This window comes from Anser anser, assembly GCF_964211835.1.
Source record: "Anser anser genome assembly, chromosome: 3".
NCBI lineage: Eukaryota > Metazoa > Chordata > Aves > Anseriformes > Anatidae > Anser > Anser anser.
In genome coordinates, this window is record NC_139722.1 from 7,680,716 (window position 1) to 7,693,212 (window position 12,497).

At 42.3% G+C, this 12,497-nt stretch overlaps 1 protein-coding gene across 2 annotated transcripts in view; it reads right to left on the reverse strand.

Moving 5' to 3' along the window:
* Positions 1-12,497, reverse strand: part of FKBP1B (FKBP prolyl isomerase 1B) — a 45,518-nt gene that overhangs the window by 6,945 nt on the left and 26,076 nt on the right. The gene's annotated exons all lie outside the window — the stretch shown is intronic.

A 12,497-nucleotide genomic window follows, 5' to 3' on the forward strand; every position in this document is an offset into this window, starting at 1 on the left:
CAGTTTCTACAAGGTCTGGCAGAGGAGTAGGGCTCATAATGACATAAAGATCCTATGCATGTCACGAAAATAAATCTGGGTAGGAAACAGATCCTCTAAGAGCTTCTACCATGAGAAAGGCTCGATCGTTATTTGCTTTCAGACAATCTATGCTATGGAGGAGAAGTTAGGAACAGTAGGAATGTCGTAGCCAGCCCACAGTCCGTTTCTTTTTACCGGGGGTTCATTAACCTGACAATAATTCAGCTGGGAATTCCACCAGCCACATAACACAAATCCATAGAGCCAGCCCAGCTATTTTGGCACCTAATTTACCCCGAAGGTTCCAACAAAACCATGCCGCAAACCATGCTCAGACCATCATCTATGCATTAGATGGATGGAGAGAGATAACACTGAAGGCCCTCCATAAATATCCAGTCAAATTTAGGTGCCTGAATCCAGTTAATGTATGTGTAAATGAGGTGAGATGAATTCTGCTACTAACGTTAGCCATCGTTGGGTAGAAACTGAGTCTCAGTCTGTCACCTGGGCTACTTCTACAGTCAGTGGTGAAAGAGCAGTATCTCCAAGAATGATTCGCGCCATCCACATATATATCTTAGGACTACAACAACCTCCTGGAATTGTTGTATATTCTCAGTCAACTAACTTAAAAAAGTTTAAAAGTTAACACCATTAATTTTAAAAGCCAGGCAGCTAGCTCCTCAGAGGGCCCAAGTGAGGAGACACTAACTCAACCATCCACCTACCTGAAGTAGACCGAATTGCATCCCAGGCTTCACTGGCTCCAATGTTTACTGAATTAACTTATTTTTGCAGTGTTGACACATTCTGGGAATCAGAAGACATAGGTTCTAATCCAGGACAAATCCCTTGATTTTGCTAGTTGCTCTTTTATCCTCGACAATGGGATTCACTTACTTGACAAGAGCATTAGGGGGATGAACTGAATAGGTGATGCTCAAAAAACAGCTGCAGGTTGTTCCCTTATTTTTCAAACTGTAGTTACCTACAGAAAGTAAACATAATTCATATACTTGAAGACAGTTATTTTCTGTACATTTGTTGGCAGGAGAAAGAGGGACAGATATTCAGAAGATGGTTCTGGGGCGCTATCCTGTTTCGTTTTATGGAGACCAGGGGTTCTTCAGGACAGGGACTATATTTTGATGGCCTTTAATGCAATCACCTTTCCAATTATGCCTTGTAATAAATCTGTGCTGTTATAAACTTGTCATTTGATTTGGTTACCATGACTTAAGTGGCTTGGACTCTCAGAGGCAACATTTCCTGAAGTCAGCGTTGCTGTGAGCTAAGAATTTTTGATCTCAAGTGCTTCTTTTTCCCTAAAATATACTGTTTCTAATGTCAAAATATATCAATATTCTGTCAGAAGAATTTCACACAGGCTGGAAATTCTCAATTTTCCCATTTACAGTCTATAACTATCACTAATATATACTTTTAGCCTGAAAAAAACATTATTTATTGGGAAGTTTCTAGAAACTGCACAAAAACCTTTATCTCAGCATTGATGCCTTCATAGTGTATAGAGGAAGACACAGTTTAGAGAAGAGTTCAGCACACTCCTACAGAAACAGTGGGAAAAACACACCCATAAAGTCACAAATCATATCGCAGGTTGGACTACACCAGCAGAACTCCACTGATTTTACTGGTTACTCACAGTTGACATGGAAATGGAACAATTTTCTTTAGGATTCAGTTCCGACATATAGGAAAGCAGGACAACTCTCCTGCCTTCAGTGGCTTCCCCCTAGCTTGTGGTTGGATCTCACGTCTAACGCTCCAGAAAATCTTGCTGTTTCCCCATCAGGAACAAGAACAGTTTTATGTCTGTGCTAGTGTAAAAGGCAAAGATCTGGGCAACGATTTTCTAGGCCAACACGGCCGGTGCCGTGGGCTTTTCGTTCCCAGGGAAATGCCTGGAGGACCTGACATGCCTCTCGCTCCGCAGGGCATTCCAGCAGAATTCAGATCTGCGCAAGGCGGATATCTCGCACCTCTTACATCTTCATTTGTCATGTCGTTATTACCTCAAAACACAGCGCACTGGCTTACAACTTTTCATCGTAATAACAGCTTCCAGTGACCTGTAGCTTCTCTTGGCCACCTGCCTCCTTCCAAACAGCCACCGGTAAGTAGCCGATTCCTCTTTCATTTCCATGATTTGACTCCCAAAGTCAACTCCTTTCTGGAAGAATTGGCCGTCTCGTCAACTTTAATGACGAAAATTGTTTTCATCAGCAATTCTTGCAATGGAAATAGAGGAAGAGTGTTGAATGTGAGCTGGAGGAAGCTTTTGTTTCCTACACTCGGTTTTTACATAGCAGTACTGTGTCCTGTACAGGGACATGGATTAGGAAGGGAAACATGGCTTTGCAAGGGAAAGGAAGGTTCAACAACAGAGGTTTAGTACCACTGTAAATACAAATTTTTCCCTGCTAACTTTTCCTCTATTTAATATAAACATAGCCTTAAGAGGAAAAAGGATTTGCTTACACTGTATTTTTCTGACAGTTTGCAACCACTTAAGAAAAAATTATTAGCCTTTCTAAGGGATTTTTTCTATATAGAGGGATAATAATTGGCGAGTCTTGGGGGTGCATCTCTGCAGCGTATCAGATCTTTACCACAATTTTTTTTTTCTGTTTAAAAAGCAGCAGCAACAGTTTGTACGTGCCATTTGTTGCCATGACAAGCAATCACTGCCTCGAAGTACAGAAGCGGGAAATAGTGGCGGTGGTCACTTGGTAGTTCCTGTTACCGCAGAGCACTTCAGAATGGTTGATCTTTCCCACATGGGCTGCCTTGCTGCTGCTTTTTCTTCGTGTATTATATCCTCATATATCTTTAATGCGGAGTAAGAGCAACGTAATCAATTATTTATTACGCAGCTGACACCATGCGATGAAGACACAAAAGACAACTACTCAATAATGCATTACCACGTGCTATATATCAGCGTTGCGTACAACTACAAGACAATATGACTGAGCCTTGCACTTAGCCTGACTTCACAGCCAAGCAAAATTACATGCAATTGTCTAGCTTGTTCTCCTGAAAGGCATCACTATGTCCTAACGGCTTTATAGATTTGCATACTTCTAAAAGAGAAGAGAAAGTAGGCTCACCCCCAAGGCAGATGTAAGGTTCAATAAACATCTTCTACATTAATTGTAAGGAGACCAAACCAATTCCTCTGGTATCCTGTTGCCTTAACACAGCTATTTCATTTTAGGCTCTGGTTCTGTTACCATTACAAAGGTGAGCTGTAAAATATACATGCTCTGCAGCACACGGCAAATTTCGTTTGAATAAGTATGGCAGATTCAGGTCAGTCTGGCTAAGCTAACGACTGGGACAATAGATGTCTAAAGCAACATTTTAGAGAGAACATGTTACTAAAGAAATACTTCACATCTCTAGTGTTTCTACCAGCTTTCCTACCAATCAATTCCTCCTCTGTGCTGGGAAAGGGGATGCAGATTGATCTGCCAGAAGACCACCACCACCCATTCCCAGCCAGCCTAGCCCAGACCAACAAAACCTCATCAGCAGTTAGGTGGGCTTTAATGACCAACTGTTCCCAGACTGGCCATCCTTTGATTTTCAACTGTCTAGACTTCCAGCACGTGCCTCCATTTCCTTCTGAACAAAATTTGTGCTGAAATCTTAATTTATCAGTGCAACACCTCGGATCCCCTTGGCTAGAACTAGTAACAGCCTAGTGACAAATCTACCCATCGCTGGTAGGTCACCGTGTTAAGAAGCTGTGCATACCCTGAAACAATAAATCTGAACACACACCAAAAAAAAAGTCTATTCTTAATGTGTTACCACTTGGTTTTACCACCAAAACGCTGGCCTTTGGGGCATTTGGAGCTGAAAAATAAGATTTCTCGTCACATCCCTCATGAATGAATGCTCTTTCTTTCCTGCAGGGCTCTGCTGACCATTTTTTTTTTGTGACATCCAACTTTCTTCATGCATAGCATGGTTATATCTCATTCACAGAGGAGCTTTCTACTGAAACTTATCTTGAAAAACAGAGTAATCATCTAACATCTTGCAAAGGACTCAGCCACTAGTGTGCTCTTAAATAAGGAGAAAAGGAAAAACATTCTTGGAAAAAGAGACATACAAGATGCAAACAGAGAAGAAAACACAGCTTATAAAAAGGGGTGTTGACTAAGGCATGTAAGAAGGGACAGTCAATACTCCAGGATTACATACAAGCTAAATAAGTCAGAGGCAGACAGTGTTGATCCATCCCCAGCTCACATGTACACAAAACATACATAATACAGAAAGTCAAATGCTTTTTATCCAGGGTATGCAACTTTTTGATCCCAGCTTGTCAGGCATTTCTGCAATGTGCCTTATTTTAGAGATGTGGGATGCTATTCCTAGCTGGCATTATGTAATAGCCACAAGTGTTCGGAGAGCTCCCGAGGAATCGTCTCCTCCTGGGTGCGATTCCACGTGGGCAAGTGAGACATGACTTCAGCCACGCCGGTCTGATAACAGCAGACAGGGCTCCGTGGGGCCTCACTTCTGCAGGGCACAGACATTTACCAGGGCGGTCAGGCGACCTCAGCACTACTTCTCTTGGGGAACAAGCACCCTGCTCAAGAGTGGGCGAGGACAGGTATCTAGATGCTGCTCACCCTCTACTGACATGGGCACACCATGGGCTTTTAGGTAGCTAAAGGTAGTTGACATGAATTCCACCCAAAATGACTTGATCACATTCGACGCAGGCAGAAAACACAGCTTGAACCCAAACTGGTTTTGATTTGCATACCAAACTCCTTCCCATGGATTGTGCTGCCCACAGTCTTTAAGACTTGGTGACTGCAGATCTACTTACAAGTCACTTTCTGTATAGTAATACATACAGTAAACAAGCCGTACAACAATTAGAAGATAAAAGTCACTTCTGGCCTTCGAGTGAGCACTGAAAAGAGTTTATTAGCAAGTTACGCATTGAATAGCCCTCATTACGTTGTCAAAGTCCAGCCTACAATTAAGATCAGATAAAAACAGCATCTTGCCAAGGAGCCTTTATCATGTGCTGCAACACTCCAATGAAAGAATGTCTTATTCAGATAGCATTATTTTTCCAGGCTGTCTGCTCAAAAGGTGTATGAGATACACTCGTCAAAGGAACAAATCTTTCTATAGATGTATAGCTTGCTCTTCCCACCTACCAGGAATGCACATGCTTTCACAAAAAAAACCATTTTTGCATATTGTTTTCAGTGTAAACAGTTTTACATGCTCCAAGGTAGATTCTAGCAGAATCATTAATATCTCTCTGCCTGTGAACTCTGAGGTTACGTTCTGCAATAATATTAGGTCTTCTTTTTCCACATTTGTTTCCTGGGTTTGTTCATCCTTCCCAATGCTGCCAATCCTCATTGGTGTAAATTGGCATGGATGCCCTGCTATTAATGAAAGTACAAAAAAATATATAGCAGGTTAAGACCCAGATCACAGTAATTTAAAACGAAGTTGAATGATGCACTTGGAATCGCTCTCCAGAGCAGAATCCTGCATGAATACGGAATAGCACGGATTTGTGATCCGAGCAAAAGGCTGTATGTCAGAAAGAATAGGTTCTGCTACCAGACAGGTAAGTATAACTTACCTTCTTTTTATTCCGTGTGAAATGGACCTAAAGGTCAGAAAGAGAGTCGCTAGCCTAACCAGGAATTATATTATTAATTAATGTACTTAGCCTTAGGAATCTTGAAAGGCTTCATTCAGTAAGCCTTTAAAGTATCTTCAGAGCCACAGTGGAAAGGAGCTATTAACAGCACAGTTTGTTATTATAAATAGGTCTTTTCCATCTCTCAGTTTTGATCTCTGTGATCTTATAAAGGAACTATGGAAAAAGTGGCAGCTGTTATCTTGACAGATGGGTCTCAGGCACTGCTCTGCTGGACATTAGGCAGTCGTCTCTGCGGAGAACAATAGGAATTTCCAAGTGCCTGTATCTATTTTCATCTACTTAACAAGCCACTCATGTTTTGGACTAATGAAGGGAAGAAGCAAGGAGAATGCAAAATAAATGTTTTAGGGGAAACATCTCAGAGAACCCACGTCCTTCACCTTTTCCAATGGTATTTTCATCACTGGACAATCAAACACTCAAAAGGAGCACTCTCTATGCCTTCTCTTCAACCTGGATGGAAGCTGGGCATGGAGAATGATGAAGTTAGAAGACTAAGGATGTAGTAAGTAGGGAGGTCAGCGGGATAGGAAAAGACCTGCGTCCTTGCTCCTTGGTCTTCTTAGATCAACCGTGTCTGACATTGTGTAGGGTTTGTCTCTGCAATTTTTAGACAGAGTTCCCCTTGATTTCAGCAGAAGCCTGAGAATGGACTGCACAGGCTATAATGTTTTTTCCCAAAGCAGAAGCATTTTCACACTCAGGACTACAGCAAAGAAAAGACATTGTAAATTAAGTCAGCGTAGACACCACAAACAGAAATAGCAGTCAGTTCATAGACACGAACAACCAAGATAAACATTGCTAAAAATACCTCAACAGGACAACAGAGTGGAAAACAAAACAAACAAATTGAGAGAGGACCTAACTGTGAAGCATTACATACACAGAAGTATTATTACACCAGCAATGTAAACTCAGAAGATTTTGGACTCTATAGTGAAACGTGTAATGTAATAGTCTGTAAAAGCAAAGACAGAGATGGTAAATACCTTGCACAACTCACAGGAATTGTTACAGCCCAGACAGCCTTCTATCACAGGTCACACTATCCTTCATCATCTTACTAAATGTAACTGAAAAAATAGCATCCTGTGTGAGTAACTTACTATATGGAGTAAGAAAAAATCTGTTCCTAGCAATTAAGTAGCCAAACCCACACAAATCATGAGCACAGTAACCAGTGATGTTTTTCTGCAGAAAAATAAGGGATTTTCCTGTTCAATTTTATCAAAAACTCCAAAGAAAATACAATTCAGGCTTGAATGGTATGAAAAAGTGAGACACTTTCCGTTCAAAAATGAAAAAAAAAATCCCTTCTGTTCATCTGAAATGTTTCATTCCACTGAGAATACGTTGCTTTGTTTTCAGATTACTAATACGAACTAATTAATTTCAGCTTCTGTGAGGTCTAGGGAGTTCTTGAACTGCACCACCTTGCCAATTATTTAACACCAGATATTGTTTAGCTACATCCAATCTACGAGATAACAGAGCTGTTAAGCAGAAAACATTAAAGAGAAAAGTTAAAATTCATGAAGAACACGCTGAATGGGAAGCATATCAGATAAAATTCAGGTATAATCCATACTATGTAATGTTAAGGAACATAGCAAAGCTCCATTAATTTAGGCTGCTGCTTCCATTTTCCTGCTTTGTGGAGTAAAGAACAAGGTTTGTGGGAGTTTATCTGTCTCAGTTTCGTGTATCATTTTGAAGCTTAAAGACGTAGCTGCAGATTTACTGGCTGCCAGCACAGGGAGTTCGAGTCATCCAGCTCCCAGGGGCAGCAATCACCCAGGCTGCTGAGTCTTTGGAAATCATTCATCAGAACCGTAAGTATTTTGGTTGCTCCTGTTATCAAATAGTTGCCAGGAAAGAAAGGAAATAAAGTGGAAAATTACATAAAACCAGTGAACTTAAGTAATCTAATTATAAAAAAATTAAAAAGCACTGCTGATTTGACCCCAACCTGACATGGTTAGAAACATCTCTCCTGGAAAAAAACAGTTAGTTGTGGCTTTTTCAAGAAAAAAAGGTGCAGAGAATTTAAATTTCTCGGTATATGCAATCCGTGTTCTCTAACACAGCCAAATACCCATGGGCTTCTGCCTGCTCACGTGCCCAAGGATCGCTAAGGACAGAGCCAGGCACGCTTAAGCCATAACTCTCTTGTAACAGGAACAAACCACACGAAAGCATGCTCTGCATCTCATTTCGCATCTCACGTGCTCTGCAGTCTGTGGGCTCAGGCAGTATCCTAGAGACACGCAGCACCGTATATCACATTCCTACTTCGGCTATTATAAGCATCCACCTAGCAGAATAAATATCACTGTGTAGTAAAACCACCTTTTTCACTAAACCCACCGCTGTTTTTGACATCGTTTTAATGCTTACAACTTAATAATCTGCCCAGAAGACAAGGCACTTTGATTCATGTGAACCAGCTTGTCATCAGCACTCAGTCTTTACCGGCACATAATTCTGATGAGGATATCTGTACGTCCATGACTTTTGCTAATGCTCCAAATAAACCCGTGCTTTATAGCCTATGATGTGCTTCCCAATTATTGCTATCATTTTTTTTGAGCCTTTCTTTGATACAGGAGTCCCTGCCCAGACCATCAGCTGTATTTTCTTGTTGGTAAACTGAAAGGTTTACCTGAATTTGGGGTTTGTTCTGTTTTGCACCGCTGGTTCCTCTGTCTTGTACGCATCGTGGCACGATGAGGGTGCTCAGGCAGTTCCTGTGGCTTCTCCTGACTGCTGGCTTTGCAGCAATGCCATGCAAGCTCTCTCTGTTGCTTATGCTGCTGCTGCACTCCTCCATCAGCCCGTATGTTGGGGAAAGCTCAATTTCTGCTAAGAACAAATTCTTCAGTTCTGAAAATGCTCCATTGAGAGCTCCGTGTCGTGCAGGCTGTGGCATGTGGGCACGGCTTCTGTTTCTGAACAACTTCTGCACCACCATGCAGGCTTCATGGATGGAGTGCAAGACAGCTATTCTCCACCAGCCTGCAACGTTAACCTCTCCTCTGCCTTCAGAAAAATTATTATTTGCTGGATCAAGAGGTCTCCAGCAGCCAGACTGACAATTCTGGTAGCTACATTCTTGATCTACGCGTATTTTGGTAATTTTTGTGTGCTCTGCCTTTTTAAGTCAATACATCATCTGCCTCACTTGTGCGCTGCGTGCCCCAGTGCCTACCTTCTAGCAGTGGCATTATATACTGCCTTCTGTCCATATGGAACTCTACTTTTTCACTCGTTATTCATGGCCTTTTTAGAGATGGTCACATGTTCCGAAGACCAATCTGGTTGGTATTTAGGAGCCAATTTTCCAGGCAAATACTACATATAAATTTTTGCACAGCCTGCAAATGAATCAGCAAGCCCTCCTGTGAGCTGTACTTAGCACCGAGGTGGCTTCCTTAACATAAACAGCCTTTTCTGCAAAAACCTGAGCACCTGACTCTGTCGATCATCACACCAGACTCCTAGATTGCAAATCCGAAATTAACATTTTGCTGAACAATTTCAGAAATATCTCCTTCAATGGGGCTTTACGAGAAAGTAGTGTCAAGTGATTTACAGACCAGCTTTATTTGGATTTGCAACATTGCACTAGGCAGAGAAGTCGTTTTTGGAGCAAGTATCACAGCCTGCTTCTGTCTCATTGTAATATTTTTTTCTACTTCTGTTACACCAAATTACGAGCATAATGCAGGCACAGTGCATCCTGCAAGAAGCCAGAACACGAACAGTGTTTAGTTGCGTCTCTTTGAATTAAACTGCTTTACAGGACCACGAAACCGAAATATTGGTGCATTGCAGATTGCCATTTTTAGCTGCTGCAATACCAAGCCTTGTTTTGGTGCCTGCTGCCAGATGATGTCATCTTGTAGCAACTTTTTCAGCGGAGCAGCCCGAGCTGCTTCTCCCAAGGTATTGTTGGTTAGAAATCCAACGATCCTGGTTTTCTTTTTAAGTCTTGCCGCCGCAAGTAAGACTGGAAGAACAGGAAGGAAGGGAAAATTGCAGAATTGTATCAGCAAGAAAGCTCAGACATGGCCCTGGGCCCAGCGATGCAGGCACTGCTGTAGTGCAGCCGAAAGGTGAATCATATCTATCTCCCATAAACACATACGCAATATCAATTCTTCAGAGCTGGTGCACGCACAGATACATACAATTGTATTTTCTTGCATTAGCTTGAGCTCAGTGCCAGGTTCCTTATCTAATCATCTGATAATGGCTGGAGATGAAGCCCTGGCGGTGAAAAAAAACCAACAGAAAGCCCTTGTTTGCGGTGCTGCAAGGATGTTTCTGTTCCAAATGCTACGCTGCGAACGCTTCACAGGCTAAGAGCATGACATCAGGCTGTCATGTAACACAGGCTGCAGGTCCAGGCTGCCTGTCTGAATATATCTGTCTGGCTTCCACGTCGAGCTTGAATTTCAGAGATGCACTGTGCATGTTCAAACCAAATACCAAACTTCCTCTGGGTGAGCTCCAAGACCTGTGTTGACTCTTGCTATTGCCTAACAAAGAGGGGACGCCAATTCAAACTACGGATTTCTGTCATTTTTTTCAGATGACCTAACGCTTCGCTCAGCACACAGATTTTCACACACGGCAAGAAGTTCGCAGAGAGCCTTTCCAGCTATGGCACAATGTATGTTTTTACTCTGAAGCAGACAGGCTTTGTCCCAGTGACCAGCAGAACATGATATCTGTTCCCTAATTTGTTTAGCAGCCTGTAGAAGCCTTTTAGGCTGGTGATCTGATATGATCTTTATTTCTGTCTTTGTGCTAACGGTGCTACCCAACTAAGGGCATTGGGCCACGGCTTGGTTTGGTTGCTTAGCAGGAATCAGTGTCACCTGCATTTTTAGGGTGACATGAATTTCCTTGTTCCAACCTCATTCGGAGCACCTTCAACATCCTGTTTGCTCTGCTAAAGTGTCAAAGAATGCAAAGCACGATTGTTACCTTCTTATCTGCTTCAGAAGCCTCCAGGGAGATTAGGAAGTGTTGCTCTGATCTCTTCCAGTTCTATGCCACCTTGCTATCTGGACACAGAAGGTCAGATTTGAAGCTGGGGTAAATCAGTTGAACCTTGAGAAGGTCAAAGGAGCACTGCTAGCTTGCCCTGGCTGAGGAGAAATTCCCACTGGGCCATTCCAGAGATACAAGTTTTTGGATACAGGTATTTTCCCACCACACGTATTCCTATAACCATTTTCTACTCTCCTAAATATAGATTCCTCAACTTTTTTTTTTTCTATTTTTTCCTCACTTGCTGTATTTAAAGATAATTTGCCTCCCTGGGAGCAAGACAATTGACACGCTCTCATCCTTGTACCAGTCACTTTTTCTAACATGGAGCCTCACATTATTCTGCTGGACCCAGGACTTAAACCTTGGAAGCCTCACAAAAGACACAGTGTGTACCCACAACTTCTTATTATCAGCTGTACTAAACAGCACACCTGGACCCAAACTCTTTCTTCATTTGTCCTTGCATCAAGAGCCCTCTGAGAGGAAAGAGAAATGATTTAACCTCTCTCAGTATCCTTGCATCAACACTTTTAAAGAAACAGAGTTCAATAGAGATTTCATTTGTGCGAAGAAGAAAAAAAACGACCTGTGTGTGAGGTACTAAAATAGTTAGGTTTCAACTCCTGTCACTGCAAAAGCAGTACAGCTGATGCTACATGGTCACATCAGTCAGGGGTTGCAAGAAGAAAGGAGGACTTTGTACAAAATTCCCCACCACGCTAACCTTGTGTGTTGGCTGAGCACAGAATAAAATAAATGAATCTTTCATTATCTTAAGATAATTGCTGGCATTTTTATTTATTTTTTGGTTCACCCAAATTCAAAGCTAACTGCAGCTATGTTTAATTTGGCTGGGTTTGCTGCATCGGTGTGACTTTGCTAAAAAAAGGCAAATCAAACCAGAGCTCCCTTCTCACGTTTGACCCTATATTAATAGAAATGTATATGACCCTGAGACACTCCCACATTAAACAGTCCGAGTCAGAGCAGTCTCCCTGACTCATCCAAATTTATTTTCTCATTTTGGGTAACTTGCAAATAGCGGCGGCAGAGATGTTGCAGCAGGGGCAGTAAGAAATACTTTTATTAACCTTCATTTTTGAAAATGTGGTCTGCCTGCTACAGACAGCTAGAGGAAGGAAGGAAAAACAAAATCCAACTGTGGCTTGTATAGAGAGACAGCCATCCTTCCCTGGGAGCAGGGAAAGTGCCAAGGAACAAATTGGATGGTGTGTACAAAAGGAAGAAAAAACTTCTATCCTGCTGTTTACTTGCACTGGCACATGCTATTAGATGAGTATGCCTTGGGGGAGTGCCAGCCTGCCCTCAGGAAATGCCAGCCTATCTCGAAGAGAGCCATCATTTACTCCTGAAAAAAAAAAAGAATTAGCAGGGGCAGCAAGAGGCTAAGATGCTTGGGTTTAACTCATGCTGGCCTGGAGCCAAATATGCAAAGGCTTAGGAGAACTTTCTTCTGATGCCTCTGTGCCAACAATAGATGTTGACAGCACAAATATTTACAGACCTAAAGTGGAGGGAGACTAAATGAGGGGGGAGCCAGACTGTGCCTTAAGTGCTTCTAATAACGATTAGCCCGTGGCGGCTTTGCAGCGCTGAAGTGACTGCTCCCCGGGACGGGATGACTCAAGGGCGATGCCGCCAGCGGTGCGGG